Source organism: Dermacentor andersoni, chromosome 7 (genome assembly GCF_023375885.2).
Source record: "Dermacentor andersoni chromosome 7, qqDerAnde1_hic_scaffold, whole genome shotgun sequence".
Lineage (NCBI taxonomy): Eukaryota > Metazoa > Arthropoda > Arachnida > Ixodida > Ixodidae > Dermacentor > Dermacentor andersoni.
Window position 1 is genome coordinate 135,692,774 of NC_092820.1, and position 6,053 is coordinate 135,698,826.

A 6,053-nucleotide genomic window follows, 5' to 3' on the forward strand; every position below is an offset into this window, starting at 1 on the left:
GAAAACACATAAACAGCACGGGCGGTCAATATGATTTGCAGTAAATACCAACTAGGCCAAACTGAAGTTCTTCTGACCCAATAATCACATTGCACTGACACATGCCCATCCCGATGTCGGTTCAATTTTTGCCTGGCGGAAACTTGAGGTTGCCTCGTCCATTGTCATTTGCTGATGTGAGGTTGAAGTAGGCATGACGTTGATTCAAAGAAGCCGCAGCAGGAAAGCATGGGCGCACCTCACAAAGTTATCTATTAAAGGCAGGTGCACGAATGCCGTTTCGCGCAATTTCGTAGAGCAGTAGGCTACGTGGTGAAGAAACGTTTTCATGAAACACACAATCCTTAATCTGTTTCGACATCCCTTCAAATTAACATACGAGTAGAGCACCAGCATGCATGGCATACTAACGAAGATTGTGTGTGTAAAAAAAGACAGAGAGAGAGGAGGGAGCTCCTTAATGAATCCTAGAGAGGTAGGTGTGCCTGGAGGCTTGCCTAGCATACTACTGCAGATGGATATTCTTCATTCAGAGTCCTGCAGCGCCATTAAGGCATTATTGGCAACTGTTTATGAAGCAAGTCAACATTCTTGCAGTCCACCGATGGCGGCAAGAAGTTATTCCACTCTTCGATGGTCCGAGGAAAATATTTAAGCAGCTAGGTCTGTCCTGACCTAACCTTACAGGCATATTCTTTGTACGATGAAGCGTAATGCAGGGGGTAAAGGCACGTTATGGGATAAATTCTCGATTTATTATGGTATATTAAATTAAAGAGCTTGAGGTACAGATTCTCACGCCGCTGCAAATTCTCGTAACGCTTGGATGCCGCTCGCATCTGCCCAGAACAAACCTTGCTGCGATCATATTGCATGCGTTCAAGGGCCTTGATGTATGCGCACTGTGAAAAGGATCCGACACAGGAAATGCGAATTCCAATACACGCAACGTGTACGTTTTATACGCGATTTATTTTACTTTTTTTTTTACTGAGGTGTTTTAAATAACGCTTCAATAAACCACACGAGAGCCCAGCCCTTAGAACTAAATTATAAATGTGTTCTGACCCGTCTTGGCACCGGCAGGCGCCTGTGAATATTGTGCTGTTTGTATATTTCTTACTTCTTGGCTGTTGTAGATATGATGGGACGATATGCAAATTGCACGCCAAAAATACCCGACACGCACCAAACTGAAGTCAATCTCACCGAGGCCATGCAGTGTCTCTAAGGAAAGTTGTGCAGTCTTCGCACGAGAAAAACTTTCGGCTTGGTGGCACGCGGCACCACCCAGTTTTACGAGGGGTGCCCTTATCATCGTCATAATTATCATATCATCATCAGCTAGTACCCCTGTATGCGGGACACGTCCAGTCGCGTCGTAGCGGCGGGGTCATTATCGGCCGCGCGACCGCGCATTGCAGGACGAGACTTTGTCCGGCTAAGTCAACGGGTCATTCGCAGTGAGTACACGGCTTGGAACACAAAGCTTGGCCGAGGTGCCTATTTAGAACACTGTCCAATTTCGCCCTTACGATTACTGCCCAATTCCGCCATGTTGGCGTTTTGGGCCAATCAGCGAGGCTGCAGCAGCCCTGCGAGCCAATCGGAGCTTATAAGATGATTAACCGAATAGGGCGGATTGTACGACGCTGTCCAAAATAACACCACGGGACCGATATGGCCTGATCAGCAAAATTCCAGTGGTCCGGATTTCCATTGAAATCGCATGTCTGGTATAAGAATGATGACACGTCCAGAAAGGAACTTTTATGTGTCGCTTCAGCATTCACCTCCCGCACTGTATATGTTTAGTAAGCCGGATAATGTAGTGGCTAACATGTCTTTCTAATGTCTCTGTACGCGATCTTACAGCAACGCACATCTATAAAGAACGCGCATGTGTTCAGTAGATGTCGCTCTAGCGGCCGTGCATGAATGAAGAAGGACACGTTGTCACTATACTGATTTGTTTTATTTTAACACATTCAGTTGGAATTTATACAGTAGTTCATGTGTATGAGTGGGTGGAGCATACCTCTCGAACCTCTCGGTTAGAGGCGAGAGTCAAGTATTGACGCCACGAAGCCGGCCCAATCAAGAGCAGATGTCAATTCTGAAGCCATTTGTCAGGCTTTAGAGAGAGAGAGAGAGAGAGCTTTATTAAGAACCAGCAGTTTAGTCTGCTGGGCCTAGGCCTCCAACGATGGGACGTCGAGGTCTTGCCTCTTCGCCGCTTCGTAGGCCTGCTGGGTCGCCCAGAGTTGGTCGTCAAGATGGGAGCTGCGCAGGGCGGCGTGCCATCTCGACGAGAGGGTCACGGGATTAAGCTCTTGGTATTGATGTTTGCACTCCCATAGCATGTGGGGGAGTGTTGCTGATTGAGTTTTATACATCTTGCACGTGTGGCTTGAGTAGATGTCGGGGTATATGATGTGATAGCGTGTGAGGGAGTGGTATGTATTGGTCTGTAACAGGCGAAGGGTGGTCGCCTGTGCTCTGTTTAAGTGGCGATGAGGAGTGGGAAAGGTTCTGCTTTCGAGGTAAAATGACTTCACAAGGTCATTGCATATTGTAGGGCGGTCGCATCCTGCGGTTGCACCCGCACCGTCTCCAGCACGGTTTTCGAGAGAAAAAACAAAAGCGGAAAGCGGTGACTCGGCGCTGTAGGCTCCAGGAATTGGCGAGCCAGACGATTTTTCCTGTTCCGCCAACGTGTCGGAGGCTGGTGTCCCTCGAAGACGCGCTTGGAAAACGTGAGCGGTACACCTCGCAGACGAGGCACAGGGTGGCCTTGCCGACATCGGTACCGACGTCAAACGCTCTTCAAGCCAGACGCAGATCGCAACTTTAACAGATGGTGGTGACACCACGCGGTTTGTTTGTGAACCAGCGACGCGATGATCGGCCTCGGCGGAATGGGCGTCTGCTGCGTTTTCAGGCACAGAAAGAAGTGCGGGAAACTTGCTTACCAATGCCTTTTGTAAAGTGTAAGAAGCATGGAATGCATATTCAGGGGAAACAGATGTTGGTTTACGCCTTAAATCATCGAAAAAAAAAAGAGTTCTCAATGACAGAGTGAGACTGAAAGAAAGCCGCACGCGGTTGCTATACGCAGGGGGCACTAAGTGCGGCCGGGAAGGTCTGCGTTAAAAACGTCCGTCGCGTTATGCCGAGTCCTAAGCGCCTAGAAAGTACCTTTTCTATAATCCTTGCCGGTAGCACCTCCCGCAGTCGCTGTACCACTGCCTCTGTGTCTGGTTTGCTTTCCATTATGGCGCCCTTTATGCCATCCCTGACCATTATTGTCTTTTTCCTTGCATTCCTCAAAGACTGCTGAGACCGTATAATCGAAAAGATTACCATTACGATTACCATTTTCAACCTTCCGCTAGTTTTGTTCGCTGCCGGCTGACTTCTTGTCCGAGTCTTCCCGTTCTTACGATCGAGGCAACGGAATAAAAACATATAGGCGGTAATCGAATCTGCCTCCAAAGTCGCTTTTGTTGTGCATTCGCAAAGTGCTAAACATAGTTTCTTGACTACTTTGTTTGCGTTTTGTGTTTTTACACCTGCGAAAACTCTCCATATCGTCCTTTTCATCTTCCCTTCGACCGTAACTCCTAACAGAGTGCGGCAAAACGTACCGGGTTTGACGGCTAGCTGTCGACCGACGCTGAAGCTAACCAAGTGCTGCGCTGCGAAGTATACAGTGCAGGCAAAAAAAAAAAAAAACTGGTAAAGTTAAAAAATTAAATTATGGGGTTTTACGTGCCAAAACCACTTTCTGATTATGAGGCACGCCGTAGTGGAGGACTCCGGAAATTTCGACCACCTGGGGTTCTTTAACGTGTGCCTAAATCTAAGTACACGGGTGTTTTCGCATTTCGCCCCCATCGAAATGCGGCCGCCGTGGCCGGGATTCGATCCCGCGACCTCGTGCTCAGCAGCCTAACACCATAGCCACTGAGCAACCACGGCGGGTAACTGGTAAAGTGCGTCTCCGAGGGTTTTCTTCACCTTACTGAGCCGTATGCGTGTTCAGCTCACGCTTTGTGACAAACACCTATCAATGATTTCGCGCTAGCGATGCGACAGGCAGCTGTGCATTTGCAGTATTTACAATTTAACGCATCTGCGTGCTTTATATGTGGGTGCATTCGTGTACCCAAGATGCCTTCAGTTATTACAAAATCTTATCGCTACCCGGACTACGTGCAGTACGTCATAAATCGAAAGAGAGCTATCGAAACGCGCACGTTCTGGCAGCGTCACAATCACCTCAGCGGCCGCCATGTTGGACGTACAGCCGCGCCGCCTACAGGCCGTGAAAGTTGCGCGACGCATAACGCTAGCGAACTGAAGCGCCCCACAAAGTATGTAAACAAGCAGGTCTTTGGCCAACGCTTCACAAGACAGGGGAATCTCGCATATCCACCCTTCCGAGAGCTCATTACGTAAGCCTCGTCGAAATGGTACGAGCACCATCGTACCGGCGCGTGCGGTGTCAGTACTATAGAAGGCCGGACTATAGGGGAAAATGTAGACACACTGGACACAAGCACTTGTGCCGACGATGTGCACGCTTATTTCCGCCCTCGTTTAAGTTATGTGGCGACCTCCCCCTATATTACAACAGAAATCAAATCGTTACGAGCTTGCAGTGCTTCTGAAGTCGTTGACCCGCAGCCGGGCAGCGCCAGCAACCACTGCTGGGAAAGCTTCGAATCCGCGCGACGCTGCGGCAGTCGGCGTCACGCAAAAGGTCACGCGTGGACAACATTTTATTTCGTTCCTTTATTATGCGTCCTGAGGTGGCCGAGCAGGCGGCCATCAGCCTTGCACTCCTAGAAGACGACAAAAGCTTGATATACTGCTAAGAGGGCAATCCTGTCCTTCGGAACAGGGAGCATATCCCCGACAGTCAGCAGAATACTTGGTACTCATCACCTCACCCCACACTATATCAATTGGTACCCGGCTCACATGGAACCATTGGAGGGGCCGCTCCTTAACCTCAGCGAGACGGCACACGAGGCCGTACGAGACCTAACTCACCATGCGAGCCTTGGCGAGCCCAGACTCCCTCTCGGCAGGATGGGAAGCGAGCGCGACCCCCTCATCACTTACAACGATCTCACCCAGCACTATAAGTTAGTCAAGAGAACCATGTCGCTACCGCACAAAGCACTCAATAAAGCACAAGAAGTCACGTACAGGCGGCTTCAGACGGGCACCTACCCATGCCCGGCCTTCCCGCACAAGGTCTTTCCGGACGCGCACCCTCACAGTGCGTGTCGCTACTGTGAGGATATAGCTAGCCTTGCTCACATGCTCTGGTGTTGCCCCCTGGCGCCGGGGGCCAGGACCACCAAGGAAGGGTGGGATCGACCTCTACGCAGCTCGGACCTTGAAGCACAGCTCTGGGCTGTCCATCGGGCCCGCGGCGCGGCGGAGCGGCATGGCCTCTCTTTCCCGACGTGGGAGCGGCCCGCTGCATGTGCACTAATCACGTGCACCGACGTACCTCAAGGAAGTTATTCATCCATTCATCCATTACGTTAACCCTGCTATATATATATATATATATATATATATATATATATATATATATATATATATATATATAAACTATCAAAATTTTAAGCGCAGGCAACAGATCAGGTCAGAAGTCTGTGCATCGTGTCTCATTCATTTCTAGCCCCAATAAATGTGGAGAATTGTGAAGTGCGAATAAGTACAAGTTAATACATAAAGCGAAAAACTGCAATTACATGACTATATATACAGAATTATTCATATTCAACGCACATGTATGGGAGTCCCCCTGACAGTCTCTAACTTTGGGACTCTCTGTGTAGTGCTAATTCTGTATACAATTCTTTGTAAAACTCACATCGCTGATGAATAAACTTGAAACTTGAAACTTGAAACATGGTGGGTTCTATATGTGAAACGGAGCTTTCTTGAAGCCGTTACTATGATACAAAGCTAAATGTGATGCCTTCACTCGTCTTTGTTGCAGTTCTATGCAAAGTAAGTTTCTTGCAATG